At 37.0% G+C, this 18,082-nt stretch overlaps 1 protein-coding gene across 1 annotated transcript in view; it reads left to right on the top strand.

Moving 5' to 3' along the window:
• Window positions 1–18,082, top strand: part of lpp (LIM domain containing preferred translocation partner in lipoma) — a 142,167-nt gene that overhangs the window by 14,990 nt on the left and 109,095 nt on the right. Inside the window, exon 2 of the mRNA XM_067597789.1 lies at window positions 8,932–8,977. The gene's annotated coding sequence lies outside the window, so the exon portion shown is untranslated. The remainder of the gene's footprint in view (window positions 1–8,931; window positions 8,978–18,082) is intronic.

Below are 18,082 nucleotides of genomic sequence, written 5' to 3'. Positions count from 1 at the left end.
TGGTATTTATCTGTAAAGTTTAATCATTAATCAATAATTAATCAAAAATATCCAGTTGAACTCTGATTTTTAGATCTTGATTTGAACTTGACTCATCTGAATGTGGTCCATTCAAAAATAGAGATGCTTTGAATTTGGGCCATATCTTTTGCAAATGGGGTTTTCTTATCTGAGCTACTCATTTAAAGTAAGGAAAGCTCTATTAACCAAAAAGCCCGACCCGACAATTGAAGTCTTTTGCTTTGATAATTAAAATTTGAGTGAGGTTTCAGGCTCTGAGGTTGGATGAGACTCTCATTATCGTGTACTGTATGTAAAGAAATGTTGTCAGGGAATGTATTTCAGGCCTTGCAGAAGTGTCTAATATTGACTCTTTTGTCTTGTAATAGGGTTACATTTTTCACAATTTTCTGATATTTTGCAGACCAACAGAAATACATATTATTATGTTGAGGTGCTGTTTGTTGTGGCAGAGTCGCCTCAATGTGAATTCTTCGTCTTGTCTGGTGTTCTTGATTGTTGATGTTGATTGCTGATCATGATGTCAATCAGTCGCTCATACTGATTAACCTATATTGAATTCCATGAGGGATATAAAAACAAACAAACAAAAAGCCAAGGCTTAACTAAATGGACACCATTTATTTATTTATGGTGCTGTTAAGAGCACTAATGCTGTAAGATTTAGAGTTTAAAGCATTGCTAATGCTATTACAAGTATATAGGAAGAGGTGGAGGGGGCTTCTACATACTGTTGGTTTGTCACAGCATAAAGAGAAAAGCTTCTTTGTCCCTCCACATGTGCTTTTACTTGCAGTGTTCTCATGTCATATAGGAGGTTAGAGGTTATGGCCCGGGTCTTAGTGAGTCGCCCCAGAGTCTGCTTCATTAAAGGATTATCCAATTGTATGGGTCCAATTGAATGTAGCGTGCATCGTGGATCAAGTCGTATAGTGCAGCCGTCCTCGGCATTGACATACAGCCTGTATACTATATCTGGCTTGCTTGTTATTTGAGCTCCCTGCTTGCTTTTTTAGGTTGCAGTCTGTGGGCTTTAAGCTGAGGGTGAGAGGGACCTTACGTGTCAGGTTTGAGGTCACTTGTGTTAATATCAGACAGATCCAGTACATTAGATGGGTTCCCTAATCTCTTAAATCCCTTCACTGGCCTAACTTTCATTTGTTGTAGAAGCATTAAATTAGGAAGAAACATATAAACCAAAGCCCTAGATTTGTTTTGCCACCTGTCAGTGAGCAAAATTTCCTGTTCTTCTTTAATGATTAAAGCACAAAGACGTAAGCCATCTTTTTCACTAAGGAATGGGATGACAACCCTAACAGTAACTATATCTCAATGAAAACCTGGTATCACAAAGTTTTTCTGTTAATATCATTATGAGACTGCACTATCTGTTTACATGAATACTTTTTCATTGGGAAAGAGGGGCCCTTGTTTTTCTTGTGTGTTGCCCTCATGGTACGTGGAGCTCATGTGGCTCTGTGGAATTTCAGTTTGTTTTGCCGAATGCTGGAGAAAGCATTTTTTTTCTTGACATTCCAGAAAAACAGGCAACATAACTTTCTGTCGCATGAAAGAGTATTTGTCCCAAAAGTATAGATATACTTTGAATGAATCCGTTTCCATAGAAAATTATTGGAATTGTTGAAATTAATAAGGAAAAGCAGAAATACAATGAAAATGACACATCTTGGTCCTGCACTGACCAGTGACATTTTATTACAGTTATCAACATAACATTGCATGAAGAGATTATACATTGGCCCCAGTTAATCATACTGAGAAATTTTCATAAAAACACATGCATAGGTGCTTTGAATTAGCTTTATGTTAATTCAGTGCATTGCTTGTGTCAGCAGATTTAAGGTAAATTAATGTGTTCTATACAGCAGCATTTGCAGTGTTCATTGTGAGATCTTTATAACGTAATTGCAGTAGAAGCACAGTGATCGCAGTGCTCATAACATCTCCTCTATGTGACACTGTTGTCAGTGACAGCTGGAACAACATAGTGACCATTAACCAATCATAATCTCTGAGTTGACTGCAACACTGGTGGGAGCCTCCACAGATTCAATTTTTTTGACAGGACCACAGAGCTCAGTGCAGAAGCTCTGTGCTATGGATACTGGTTTCTCTGCAAGTGTTCCTTGTAACATAAATACTGCACATGCAGACTAAATTGTATTTTGTATTGAGATAGGGCCTATTGATGCATTAAGGTTACAGTCAAGATTGAAAGAACAAAAATGCCCACTCTAAGCACTGAACCTTCACAGACTTTGACGTCTTCATCACTGTGTGCTGGAGGGTGCAAGGACTCAAAATGCTGTTTGAGGAACACTTGGCATTGATACTTAACATTAAAGACTTAAAGAAAGTGCACACATTGGCTCGAAAAGTTCACAAGAGAGCCCTCAAGGACAAACCTGATCCTACACAGACTTATCAGGAACACGTCATAGTCTGAAAGTCTGACGGTGGACTTTGGGACCGGGTCATGGGGCAACTGGCAAACAGGAAGGAGGGCTTGAATGCAGAAACTTGCAAGGGAAATCTGGAAATCAGGAGACAAACAACACAAACCGGTAACAGGCTGGGTCAGACCACTACGGCAGCAAGACAACATTGACCTTGATAAGCAGCCGAGTGGGTCAGGTGAAACTCAGTGGAGGCAACCTGTGGGCAGGTGAGGAATGACAGACTGTAACATTCCAGAAAACACAGCTGAGATTAGGGAGGGGAGACACTCAGGCTGTGTCTGACTGACTGTGTCTGAAGATGAAGGGGAGTCATGAACGTGGTATAAATGTAGTTAATTCAGTTCATTTCCATTCAGTTCAATTCAATTCAAAACACTTTATTTGTCCCTGAGAGGAAATTTGTAGAAACATGTAGAGTAGTACAATTAACAAATAACACAATACAGGAAAATTTTAAAAATATGTGGAATGCAAAAATAAGCTGTTACATTATGATACTAGTATAACACTAGTAATAGTGCAATAAAAGTATTATGCACTATACACAGTATACGTATTGATGGTTAGTTCTATAATAATTAGGTGCATGGTAATTCGATGAACATAGATAAGACACGATGGCAGTCTGCTACATGCCCTTCTACTTACTGCATGTAGAATAACAATGGTCAGAAATGCTACTGTGCAAGACTATTTCAGCAACTTGTGCTTCTTTGTTTTACTTGCTAAAGATTTTTTTCAGTATTAATGTTATAAAAAGTTGATGGCTTTGTTTAACATCATTTTGTAAAGCTGTATAATATGAGTATAGCAGTCAGTTGTGGAAAACAAATATACTGTACATTATACACATTTTAACCTTCAATGGAATTAAATGCAATTTCAACGGAGTTTAAAAAGTATTCATAGCATTTCTGTTTTGCACAGTGCCCATTTGATCAGGGAAGGGAAAAAAAGCTTTCAGATACATGTTCATACATTATGTTTTTTGTACACGGGCTTCTATCTTTTTTATCCTTTTTATCAAGAAGCAGAGATTCAACCAGGAGAGTTTCATTCCCAAACAAGCCGGTGAGGTACTTCAACTGTCAGTCACCTCACATTGTCTATAGAGAAAATGAATGGGTCCTTTTCTATACTTTCGAAATCAGCACTGGAAAAAGCTCCTTCCACTTCACAACGCAAATCTAACTATAAAGCAAGGAATCTCTGTATGTCTGTCTATCTGTCTGTATGTGTGTCCTTCGCGTATCTCAACAACCATTCATCCAATCGACCTCACACTTGGCAGGTGTACTGCTGAGGACCCAAGGAAGTGCACTGAGGAGTGTGAAGTTGTTTGGATGGGTGGTTCTTGAGAAATATATAAAAATACCTCATAAACAACACTGATTTGCTTCTTCTTCCAGTAATTTTACTGTTGGCTTTCATTTTCTCTTCCAAATAAATTTGACTAAACTGGGAGTTTGTTTTCAAGGTATTATTATTAACAGTATTATTGTCTGAACGCTTGTGCTTGTTGCCTTGTTGGAATTGTTTTTAGACTAGTCATTGCATTCCAGGCCGTCTGAACTCAAAGTACATTTCCTGTGGTGGCTCTCACTGCTGGATTTGCATATATGTTTCATTTAAGTATTATTTTAGCTTATTTTGTTGAGGTTTATTTCACTCCACATTCCCAGCATGTACTGACTGAAAGGTTAATATAAGGACCCAAAGAGAGGTCTATTATTTGTAACAAGGTGTCTATATTTTGAATCCCAGTTGTAGGAGATGAAAATTACAAGACAATGATTCTTCAGACAATGCCTCCCCTCCTGAAATGGTATATTTACATCATCAAGAGGTGTAAGCAAACTGGGGCTTTTGAAAGTCACTGCTACATTCAGCCTGCAAGCCTGCTCACCTTTAAGTGAGGGCTGGACATATTCTTGGTCCAGATGAACCTCTCATGAATGGTTAGCAGATATAAATCAGATGAGCCACTTGTTTCCTGTCAAGGGTATTCTCTGCACTCGAGTCTGCCCTCAGGCAGATTCCTGTAAAGCTAGTGGTACTGTACCATGCCTAGTTCAGAAAAGGTACCACACACTAATTTAATCTGAACATGCCTTTCACTTTGCTGTGATGCTGTAAAGAAGTGGTTATAAATACACCATAAAGCCCAGGGAAAAGGCCAAGGTGTTTTGAGGGATATGTATTTTTCATTGGTTTGGTCTACCTTTTCAGGCTGTAAACATTAAGGCCCAATCAAGTTGTCCATTGTAGGAGCACTTAGAAAGCATGTGTCCACAGAGGAAATGGACCCACCGTTCTTCAGCTTTGGCAGATATGTACAAGAAGCATGTTTGGGTTAGCTGTTGTTAAAAAAAAAGGCATCATGAGTATTCAAACACATCATATATAACCTATAAAAATAGCAGAATGATCCAGAGTGCAGTACCAAGAAGAAGATGAAGGTTAGAAGAAGGGTGTTACACATGTACACTTGTTTTTAGTCTCTTTGAATCCTGTCCATCATAACCTGATGAATAAAGACCTTTTCAGGGCCTAAATTACATTTCTTTGACAGATTGTGGGTCTTTAGAATTGTGTTAATGGTCCAATGTACTTGGATGATCACTTGTGTTTGATAGCAAATTACTTTATCTGAACGTTTAATGGCTTCGATAATTTGAGTATTTAGCTCTTTGTGTTTTTTCCTTCGTCTACAAGATGGAAAATAGTTGAACCTAAGTTATCATAATGGATTTGGCATTGAGCGAAATTAGCTCATTTTATTTGACTGTCAAAAAATATGCCTTGAACATTTCTGAGGGTCTGTGGTGTGACGGCACATCTTAGCCTGTTTAACCTGATGTAATCTAATGTAAAAGCATGGCCCATCTGCAGGAAATGTATGGTTAATTAAATGCAGTTGTGTAAGGTTGCACCCAACAATAGTAAAGGAAGTCGAGGTTAGATTGTGATAGTCAGTTGTAGGCACAGTATTTCCTGATATCATATTCAGTTATGGATTTTGGCCATGGCTTCAGGCTGAGAGTAATTCACCGATGTCGCTTTCATTTATTAGGACAGCTTTACAAATGCGGCTAAGACTTTGGTTCCTGTTAAGCTCTACTTGTATAAGCTGTTTTTTTATGCTGCTTACATACTTTTATTAATAATAAAAAATACCACTGTGTAAAATGGAGTTATGGGTGGGTGCAAGTTCGTGTGTATTTTCTCAACCTTTGTGCTATAATATGATATAAATATTGCTAGTTTGCTGTTGATAAATGTTTTGTATGTTATTTATGGAATTGCACTGGGAAACTTTAAGCCGTTGCCATTTTGCTATAAACTATCAAACACATGGGGAGATTGCAACGCTCCTATTAAAGTAGTTTCAGGTGAATAATTTGGCCTTGATATTTCTAGGAGTACACGTTGGAGGATCACAAGAAAGTAACATTTTGGGAACTTTCCCATATCAGCTTACAGGTATTTTAGAAGTACCAGTGTTAGAATAAGAAGGGACATTAACTCTCTGCCTTAAATTTATTGGTTTGGCTACAGTTAGCAACTGACAGCCAAACTGAAACCCACGGGCCCATCTGACCTGTGTTTTCCACGACTGTTGGCCAGATCACCAACTAACTCCGTCTCAGCTGGCTATTTCCTTAGACTTCTTAGCACAGGACGTACTGGAACCCTTTTGTTTTTGTTAGGATCTGTATCTCAGAGACTGTAAGTCTAAGATCAATCAAATTTAGTGGATGGGTTTTACGTTTCTGTCACTGCTCATGGAAAAAAAAATCACTGCAATTGGTCAGATATTTTATTGGTGCTACTTTATAAGTAGTAATTTTTATATTTTGGTAAACCCTGAACCTTCTGAGAATCCTTTTCACATTTTCTTAGCTGGAAAGGGAGTCACTAATTTTTCATAGGTGTTTCACTGCTGCAGAAAATCTAGCCATGAAGGAATGCTTGTATCATTAGATTCCAAGAGTGAATATGTTTACTGTGTGTGCGTGTGAGGCATGAAGTTACTAAAAAATGTTTGCATTCTGTAAATCTACCCTGGGTAAATAAAGGTATAAATAAAATATCACAACAGCATAGTGGTGGTGCACAGTTGAAGTTGATGGTGAGACAAGCAAACAGGAAGTGAGGAATATTTTTTTTGACACTTAATAAGGTCCCTAGCTAGCTATTACTTTATTATTCAATGTTGTATGGGTAGATGGCACAGTAATTACGGTATATGCTGTATGAGTAGCAGAGGTTTGGCCTTGATGGTGGTGCCTGGGGGAAAGCTGATGATGGTGTTATAGAAGAATAGACAGATTTCACTTTTTTGTGGCTTTGGTCCCAGTAAAGACCGTTGACAATGAGCTCTGTGAAGTATTCAGAATAAACAGGACATGTTTTCTGAAGGGCACATTGCTTTTGAGTTTTTCTGTCACTTTTCAATGCTTTGTGAACAACAAATTAAATTTCATGCACTTCCTTTGTATGGGGTGCTGAGCAGAAATTTCAGTGGCAGATATATATATATTTCAGAAGAAGCTGGATTTATCTGCAAGGCTAGATACCATTAAGGATACGTGGAAAAAATACATTTTGGCAGGATTTGGGTGAACTGTCCCTTTTAAGGTGCATTTTCTGCCTCATAGTCAGTGACTGTGGTCAGTTTCAGTCTGGTGTTGGTTAGATTTGTTTCTTTTGCTTAAACATTTCTTCTACTTTTACAGCTGCTCTTACAGGTTCACTTGCATGTAGTTTACCACCAATTATATTTATAAACGTAATGATTAAAGTCTTTCCTTTCTGTCAATAATAGACCATTGTATCTACAGTATACTTGTAACATATTTTATTGATATTATGTATATGTTATGTATATGTTATGTATATGTTATGTTATGTAAGATATTATATAGTGACAAATAGTCACAAAATATTGTGACAAATATTTTGTTTTTCTGACCAGCAACCCAAAACTCAAAATATTCAATTTACAATGATTTTAAAGAGAAGAAAGCAGCAAATCCTGACGTTGGAAAAGTTAGAACCAGAGAATTAGTGTTAGTTGCTGCCGATTAATTCTCTAATTGTTTCAGCTCTAATTATTACACATACTTATTATTATTCAAATTTTTATGGGAGAAGTTGCTTTAAGACAATATTTATGCTTCATTTATTAGGTTATTTTTATGTCTTCTGATATGAAGATTTATCAATCATTTACTAAAAACACACAAATTACCTGATAGTAATAAAGAAAAGCATTCTCTTTTTGTGATAACACAAAGTATAGTACCTGTGTTCAGTGCTCTACGCTAACACTCCTAATTAAAAGTGAAAAGTAAAACAGGTTTTGAGGTAAACACATTAAAATTACTCAGTAATTGAGACTGCATTTTGAATAGAACAAGAGTGTCAGACTGCATGAAAAGACACCAAAATAGAGCTTGTTCATCAACATCATTTCCCTGGAGAAACATGTCCCCAGCACCTCGGCTGCTGGTTACTTTTCCTCCGCGCCTGGCTACTCGCTGTGCATGTGGAAAACAGCGCCTCTGAAAATAGGGAGCATATGCTAGAAGAAGGAATGCAACTTCAAGTAATACTTGTTCCTTAACATTAACACAGCGTAAAGAAACCGAAGTGAAGTTGAGAAAAGACTTAGTTGTCAGTTGCATGTTCTCAAAACATTGTATTATACTTGCAAAAAAAAAAAAAAGTATGAAGGAGGCATGGATAACAATCCCAAACTGGCGCCCACCAGTAATTATGATGTGAGTACAAAGAGATTTTTGCCATTCTAAAGGGAGAAGGGGAGTGTAGGTGTATTAATTCCTATTCCTTCCTGCTTCCTCGACTTGGAAGTTCAGATTTAGAAAAATAGACCCCCCCTCCCTCAAAAGAAAAGAAAAAACAAGAACTGTCACATTGACTGACGCCAATCGTATGTAGCATCTGTGTTCCCACTACTGCTCCCTATAGTATATGAGACACTGTGGCAATGTGGGAAACTGACAATGTCAATTTATCAGAACAAAAGCATTCCTCAGCTAGAGGAATACACATCTATGGGCCCTGGAGACAAAAATCATTCCACCCCCACCCTTACCTGTATCTAAACAGAATGTAGGACATTCACAACACCAGAAATAGAAATTTCAGTCACAATTATCATTTTTGAGTTTATCCCCTGCAGTCAAAAGTTAGTGTTTCACTTTAGAAGTTAGCGCTGCACTTTAATGGTAACTTTACTAAAGTAAACAATTGAATGTAAGTCAGTGAGAGGAATCAGGTGCCCAAAGAACTAATGCAACCAAAGATTGGGCATTTCAAATGAATTGACCTGGATCCATTCTGCCCTAAATGGTTATCTTGTTGTGAAATGTAATTTTACATTTAAATTGTTGTTTCTTTTCAGGTGTCTGATCCTGTCTTCCCCACCATTGCTTAGTGTTAAAGTTTTGGTAAGTGCTCGACCTCCTTTCTTTCTTTTGTCTCTAGTTTTCAACTACAGTACAATATATTTACAAGCCTGTTTTAAACAGAGATCCCGCAATACTGCCGTAAAGAAGACCCCTCATTACGCCAAACTCATTACGATTTACACAGAACCAAACAAAACTGGTATAATGTTGCCCCAGTGTGTGATTTTTTTGATAGCATGCCGGTGTTCCGCAATCAGAGTAGTGACGTGTAACACAACAGTGTTGGCGTCTTGTGTGACGTACAATATAAGTGTTGGAACTGAGTGTTGAGATGCTTTTGCTAGCCGTGTACATTTATACCACTCTTTAATGCCTAATTTTTTACACAACATGGACATCGATTGAACTCTGTGACCACCTCTGCTTAACGGCAGAACAACAGTGCCCCCCAATTCCGTGTTTGTATGTTTTATAAAGACGTTAGTTTTATACAGATTTCAGTCTGTATGGTTTTATAAAGATAACACAAGAACTTACTAATATCTAGGTTATTGTTATCAACATTGCACAGTTTAATGCTTTAAAAAAAGCTTTTTCATTTATTAAAAAAATGGCTGTAAATTGCAGTTACATACAGACATAATCAGCACCTGATTTTTTGACATATTTGCAATTATTTTAATCAAAAATATGATTGGAACATCGTTTTCACTGGACTGTGCAAATCTGTGTCATTTATAAAAGGCTAGTCAGTCTGAGTTATTGTTCTGAATTTAAATGTTTTTGTAAAGCCATTTCATCAAGGTGTAAAATACTGAAATATTGTTTCCCAGCTCAACTATTTTGCTGTATTGAACTGGAAATGAGGCATGGATTTAATATGCACACATGTGGGTCTGGACAAATTTCATTCTTGTTTCAGTACAAGTACAGGATATCAAACTGTGTATGTCTGTAATATACACATTTTTTCCCCAATTATTTGCATTGTACAACACCTTGTAATTCTGGTTTTGAAAGGTGCTTTATAAATAAAGTTTACTTACTTACTAATGATAATTAAATAGAAAAGCCTTTTTATTATATTATATGACATTATATTATATTGTATTTTATTTTTTAATTTATATAATTATTATATTTCTATTAATTATGTGTTTATTCTATAAATTTATGAATTCCTCATGTAGTTATTGTATCCATATTTCTTTAAGATAATTTTGGCATCTCAGTAACTACAAAGACAAGTTTAACTTTTGCAAACATAATAGTTGATTACTGATAAAATTCCCAAGCCTATTCAATGCATTTTTGTCACAGAAACTTGGCTAAAGGGCAGGGGTTGCCCTAATGACGTACTGTGAGTGTTCCCATGATGCATTCCTGATTTATTCAGTTAGCCTCGGTTATGAGGAAAACAAGTCATGTGTTTAAGATCAAAAATGTAGAAAAACAGTACCTTCTTTAATCAAATGAAGCTTTGTCCAGTTAGTTTTTTCAGAGTCCTCAGATAGATATAAGCCAGATTTTTGCAGTCCAGCTAAAATTGCCTCCTGCATAGGAATTAATTTAGAATTAAGTGAAGATTTTAATTCATTAATTGTCATAGCACCACTGCAAAACTACTGTATATGGACGTGTGGTACTTTATCAGGCCCGGTGTGGTGAGTTTGGCATAGTGGCCAAAGTCAAAAATACAGGTCATATGATGCATTACATTTGCAACTGCTACAAAAGAAACAATGAAAATTCACTGAGTATCAATTCATATTTACTGTAAGGCAGCTATAAACAACACTAACCTAATTAATGTAACTCATGAGAATGATGTTAAGAGTCAGAAAGAAAATAAGGTAGCCTATTTATTATAATTCTTTGAACAGTTGCCCACTGGTTTTTACATTGTTTACTAATGTCAGTGTCAACTAAAATGTCAAAAATACTTTAAAAAACAGGGCTTTATCCAAAAAAAAAATACCTGTTAATAATAAAATCTGCTTGTAGACCTTATTACTGCATTTTAAATATGCATTAGGTACATTAATTAAAGGACCAGTGTTTTGGATTTAGTGGCCGACTGAATACCACTCCCCTCACCCTCCTGTTCCAAACGTGTAGGAGAACCTACAATGGCCACAAAACTTGCGAAAAACACAAAAGGCCCTCTCTAGAGCCAGTGTTTGGTTTGTCCTTTCTGGGCTACTGTAGAAACATGGCAGCCTCCATGGAAGAGGACCTGCTCCCCATGTAGATACAAAGGGCTCATTCTAAGATAACGAAAACACGATTCTTATTTTCAGGTGATTATACACTAATTAAAACACTTATGAATATATATTCCATTCCTGCCAAGTCTGTTCTGCTAGATGCCACTAAATTCTACACACTGCACCTTTCAGTCTACAGTGCTTCTTTGTCTTTATCTGCTGATTAGCTGACTCTTTGTTGGTGTTATTTCTGATAAGCTGCTGAGAACTCCCTTAACAGCCACATCAAAATTGTATTTGCGTGTCCTGATAACGCTAATGGTCCTTGGTATAATTGATTTAAAATATAATTTCAGTAGTGTTTTAGTCATGCTTACTTTGTCTATTTTAAAGTCTAATGGAGCAGTTAATACTTTTTTGTTTTTTGGTCCTGTTACAAAACTGTGTGCCATTAGATTAACGTCATTCAGTCATTTGTCTGGATAATCACTTTTAAGTAGCTTTACCAGCTTGTATTAGTCACAAAAACCCCTATCAACCAAAGATGCTCATCTGAAGTCTTCCTCCAGTGAACAGGCCTTTCTCAAAATACACAGACTATACTGAACAGAAGATACAGTAACACAGTATATTGTGCAAATTGTAAATGCAAGCACTGAAATGAGCAAGCTCTGAGGTGTCTGTGTTTAGCAAAGCATGCACTGTTGTTGAATACCAAAATTCAATATATTTTTGAAACAGATGGCAAGGTGCTCATATGGGAACCTGAGCTCTTCTTCACTGAATATGAAAATGTTGAACAGGTGGTCCAAGAAGCTTCATTCCCTGCTACGGCTTTCATTAACACACTTTTATTCTTCTAGTAATAATAAGCTTGCTTCTGCCCTTCGAGACAGAGGACCTGCTTCTTTTTTATAGGCAAAAATTGTCAAAGTCTGGCCTTGCTATGGATTATTAGACACAACCCTTTCCACCAACATAACCAAAAACCATAAAAGACATGGACACACACATACAGTGTGAGAATGTTTTATGATCTGATAGGTGTCCAGAATTCAGTGTTTATTAGAGCATGGGTCTATTTTGTGATCATGTATCAACTCATTTTCAGTGGCTATGTGAAACTACTCTGCAGTCATATTCAGATATGTGCATCTCAGGAAGGTGTCTGTACAAGGGATGCACGATATTATTGGCATGTCATCGGTATTGGCTGATAAAAGCTTTATCGGCATTGGCGAATTCTGCTGATTATGAGAGGCTGATATGTCGCCTTCCCCTCTGCCGCATGACTGTGCTTCCCTCAATGGACTGTGTCACCCTGACGGTCCTGGTAATTCCTCCGCAGGCTCCACTTCACTCAGTTGCCCGTCAGGCCAGCTGCTTCTTCCGGCTTTAACCTGAATAACAAACCGGTGCTCGGTTCATAAATATATAAAGAGATCACATAAACCATCTAGCGTTAACTTCTTGCAAACGTGATTTTCTGGCGCCATACTAGCTAGATAGCAGTTGAGGACTGACCAACAGCTAATGCTAACAGAAAATAAATAATGGTCTAAATCTCTGTTATACTTCTAAATACATCATATCAATATTTGAGTCACCTTAATCAGGCTGTCTGGACCATTCAGAGCAGCTGCTAGGCCCATCACCCTTTGAAACTATAACATTAGCTAATGTTATGTTAGCTCAGTTACTAGTAGCAACAGTATCATTAGATGATATCTGATATCTTCACTGTAAATTGTCAAACATGAATTACCAGCAGTTTGTCATTATTAAGTGGACATACATACATAAGTGGACAACTACATGCTGTAGCTATAAATATAATATCACATTTAATGTAATTATTTGGATTATTAAAAGGTCATTTTAAACCCCAGTAATGAAGCTACATGTATGTAGCATTGTAGCTTCTACAGATCACATTTAGTGATAAATGTTGCTCATATTGGTCTAGTTTTCTAGGTACAGATGATTTTTAAGGTTATTTGAAATTGACCTTCAGGTAAAAAAGTGATAAAATATTTGTCAGTGGTACTGGAGTTAATGCTTTATTGCCATTTCAACATAGTTGACAGAAATGCTTTGCTTTGGTGAGCTCACATAAAACAAAACTCGCCTCCCAGACAACCGTGCCTCAAACACTGTGTCACATTTGGTTTCATTAACCTAAACAGCATAAATGCATTGTAATCAGTGACCTGCAATACATATAGCTCTTTATTTTGTATAGGTCTGTCAAGATTAATGCCTTTTTTGAGAAATAATTTCCACTTTGGTTAGTCACTATCAACAAATATATAACAGATACATTGATGTATTCTTCAAAAGAGCCAGTGGCAGTTTTTTCCACATATTGTTTTGTAGAAAATTGCCATGGAAACTATGGGCTTGAATTTGTGTCAGGGTCATCAGTGATGGTAAAATCACTTTGTCTTTTACATATTGAAAGAGCTGTGTGATCTTTTCAAGGTTTTTACTAATTGCTTTACAGTAGTTTAAAAATATATTTTCTTTGTTGTAAGTTTTTCTTGTTAACATTTGCAGTACATTCATAATTTGACAGACTAAGAGTGCAGATGATCAGGACTAGAATCTGTCTGGGGTAGATTTATGAAAATGCAACTGTCACATCTTCATCTACAGACATAGAGGGGTTCCCTTTTTATTCTCACAACAATTCATTTACAGTATAGAGTCATTGGTCATTTCACACAAAAAGCAATATTTGTATTGTTTCATACTTGAAAAATAAATGATCACATAAGCAAGACCAGGCAAGGTTTATTTGTATAGCACATTTCAACAAGTGCAAAGTGCTGGACATTTCAGGAGTTTTTGAAAGTGATTTTTGTAAGAGTGGTATCTTTAAGAGGATATAAAAAAGCTTTTTATCCAGTGAGGTTTATCATTTATTTGTTCTTTAGTTAACTTCAGAACCCTTAAGAGATATTTAAGCATAAATAAGCAAAGGAAAATGTGACTGTTTGCATAGTGAGGGCTAAAATCAACTAAATACATTTTACCCACAACCTTACTAACCTCAAAAACACTCATACACCCTCTTGGTTCATGACAAATAATAGAATGACACCCTGCACAGAGAAGTTTGGTTTTATTTCTCAACCAACATAAAAGCATCACAGTAGCATAGAAGAGGACTGAGAGACTACCTTACATGCTCAGGCCACAGTGGCACTGTGAACTTAACTTGCCAGGGAAGGTTCTTGGTTTCTCAGACTGTTTGGATTCCTGGCTCACAGTTTGTCTGTTTGGGCCAGATTCTTGAAGCGCACATCAAATCGACGGATGACTAGCGAGGCCGGCTGCCAGCTGAATTTCAAGAACAGTTTAGCTTCACTGTAGAATTTCAAATGCTTAACTCTTTGTTGGGCTTGGTTGGAGCTATGGCCATGGTTTTCCTTGACTCATTTTTGAATGTACAGGCTTAATTTGAAAGGACAAATCCTCCAATTTTTGCTGTACTCTCCTGGGGATGCACCAGGGAAATTATGTTACTGCCTCCTTTTTTGGCAATTTTGTATTTTAGGCTATTTCTCCTTTCTCATTCAAAAGCCATGTATTTCAATCCAACCGAATACCAGCCCACTTTAAGTAAGGTAAACATCTTTTAGATACATACATACAGTATGTCCTAATTTTGATTCATACTGTTCTTCACAGTTTCTTCAGAGCTTTTCCAACCTGATAATCCCAACAGTTATGTTTGCATTTGGTGTTAAAACAGCTTTCAGGACTGAAAGAAAACCCCAGACAGAATCTTGTCCAAATATGTTTGTTTGGTATTTGCTTACATTGCATAATGCCATCTGAAAATTTTGCACATATCAAGTCAATAAAATATATACAGTATACGGTAGATAATCTCTCAACTCTTCAGCATCTAGTTTTAGTGTCTCACAGTTTCATATTAAAATTTTAGGATGCTACTATATGTCAGAACTTATTTTCTGGGTGTCTAGAGACTTTGTGTCCTGAAACCCTCAAAAACACCAGTGTCACATTCCACAAGCCCTGCTCTGTGTTGAGACTGTGTTATTGTAGTATAGTGGCATACAAATTTCTTAAATGGACCATATACCCATGTGATGTGTGTTGGTGTCAGCACATTAAAACATGACATGGTATAGTCCAGTGATAGTCCAAGATTGTCCTGATTGGATAGTTCAGAAAAAATGATGAAGCCAATGAATATTGTACTGTTTGCTTACATGGTGCCTGAAGTGTTTTACATTCATAAGCACTGCTTAACAAAGAGCCACGAATGCTCTGTTTTGGCATCTATTATCATGGGATTTTGCACCTCATTAACATCAAATTTGGCAGATTTAGATGAACGGGGCTGACAGTGCAGTCATGTCACAGGGGTAATCTTTCTTTTCTGCCTGCCTTCCCTTTTCCTTTCCTTATCCTTCTCTCTTTTCTTTACACATTACTGTGGAGTTTCTGGCCCATCCAGCTCCATTAGATAATAGTCACTGAGTTATGACGGTTGAAGTGGACATGCCCAAGTGGTCAGAGCTAGATTACGTAGCATCTGAAATAAATAATTTGCTTGTGATATCTGTCCTAAAGATGCAATCATAGATTCCCCAAAGGGAGATACTCTGTCACAGACTTTGTTGTTTTATGCCATCAAAAAGGAATTGCTGTATGTACCAGACTCACTTAATTTGTTTCACACAGTTTGGAAAAAAATAGTTTGCCAATTTTTTCCTTAAAGCAGTACTCCACCCCAAATCAAGCTTTTTAGTATCAAATACTCTCCTCCTGTAAGCCTGAAAGTTGGCTGTTAAAGGTTGGTTACCACTGAGGTCATGTGCTCTGTATTTTTTGAGGAATTTCTTGTTTTAGGCAATATGAAGGAACTTTACATTTTACAGTTGTAAAAAAAATTACATAAGGCTGGTATATTATAAGCCAATTCCATTATTTTCAGACTATGTAATTACTTTGCCATACTTTTAGGCCAACATAAGAATGATTAAATAGTCTTCAGCATTTCTACGCAGAATTTTAGTCCTGATAGTGTGAAAAAGACTGTGAACACAGCAACATTAAGACCTTTATGTTGCTAAAATAAAATTTACACAAAATTTCACTGAACAATTAAATAGTTGAAATATGAAAAATCCAAGTAATTCAAAAAGACCTTTTCTTGGTATGTTTGTGGTGTGCTGAGGAGACTCATGACGTCAGTACTAAACCCTGGCTACTGTCCTGGGCTGTGGTCAGCTTTATTCACGTCAGGTGTACTCCAATGGTGGCAAGTTTTCACAGTGTAACCGAACTTTCTAAAAGTCAGTATAAACCTCTCAAACGACTGCTGCAACATAATTCACTCCCTCGCTTTCCCATCTGTATGCTCAGCATGTTCCAAACATCCATATTTTCACCAAAAAAGGCAAAACATGGCTTAATACACAACTTCTGTCTGTAGCTCGCATTTGCCTCCGTTCTGAAGGACAAAACAACCATCTTTTAACGGTCTTATTTTTAGAAAAAGACAATTATGTAGGTAGAGTATCTCTTTAATTTAAACCTTAGTTGATATTGGTTACAAAATAGTTAGAATGATTACTTAGCAGCATAGTATTTCTGAAATAGTATCCCACTGAAACTGTGACATTTGAAAAGAAACTTAATTTCAGAGAACTTCTGTAAAAATCCATCACCTGATTTTGACTTCATGCAATCTTCATGCAAAAAAGCTAAAAGGCAGATAAAATCAAGACCGTTTAGTAGTTTATAGTGAGTTAAGATACAGATTGATTGGACTTGCTTTCTCTTGATGGCTGTGCTGTCTTCATTTTTATACCTCTGTTATTGGCAGTTCATTTTCAACAGTATTAATTCAGTTGGTTAACTGTATGTCTGGTACTGTGACACTGAGAGAGCATATTTAGAATGCAGACACTGTGAGCTTTAATCTATTTTATTGAATCAATGCCACCCCGTTGGCTGGGAGGGGCCACATGCATTAACTATGCAATGGAAAATAATGGTGTATTGAACTGGCATATGATAGAACCATTGTGCCTTTTGTTCACAGCTCTTCAAATATGTTTGATGGTTGCCATCAAGCCACATGTTCACACACTGAGGATGAAGGTCTGTTCTTAAACAAGTGCTGTAGAGGGGAAAAAATCACCCTCTGCAAGGAAAAGTGAAGAGCAGAAAACAAGTAAATAAGACATGCTTAGGGGGGAAAGATTAGATTAAGACAACCCCAGAGTGATTAAGAGGCTGACATAGATACCCTGGCTGGATTTTTAGATGGACCAGTTAGCGGGGCTTGGATTGGTTTTAAGCTGCAGGAACAGATAAACAGCAACAGTCATCAGTCAATTAAGGCTAAAGCCCTCCAAAAACAACTAGTTTAACTTTGCTTTTCAATTAATCTTCTTTGGATAGGTCACCAAGGGTCATAGCGCTGCCGAGTGAGCAGTGGAGAAGGAAAAGATTAAGTAAGAGTCCAAACAACTGGGCACCAGGACTAAAGCCCAGAGCATTTAACCCAGCCCCTCTGATGCTGCACAGATGCTTTCGGCCAAGCAGGATTTCAGCACTTTGTTTTTCTTCAGCAGATAGACAAAGATCTGATTTATTTCAAGAAATGATCTGTGGATGAATCATGGAAGTCCAAACGTGTCCAACTTTTAGATTTACACAATCGCCTGCTTTTCTCTGTTCTACCGAGCCCTTTCAAGAGCGTTTTAACATCAAAAAAACACATCTGTGCTGTAATATGTTTGTCAAAGCGATCTGTAAGAAATCCCTGAGCTAAAGTCCTCATCTGCTGTGGGGGAAAATCTCTGTGATGTACTCTTGTGGATTGAAATCATCAGTGTTTATCGTACGGATGAAACAAATCTAATATAGTGACTTGCTTTAGAGATTGCCACTG

This window comes from Thunnus thynnus, chromosome 8, assembly GCF_963924715.1.
Source record: "Thunnus thynnus chromosome 8, fThuThy2.1, whole genome shotgun sequence".
Taxonomy (NCBI): domain Eukaryota; kingdom Metazoa; phylum Chordata; class Actinopteri; order Scombriformes; family Scombridae; genus Thunnus; species Thunnus thynnus.
Note: the sequence above shows the minus strand (reverse complement) of the source record. Positions and strands in the feature narration are given on the sequence as shown.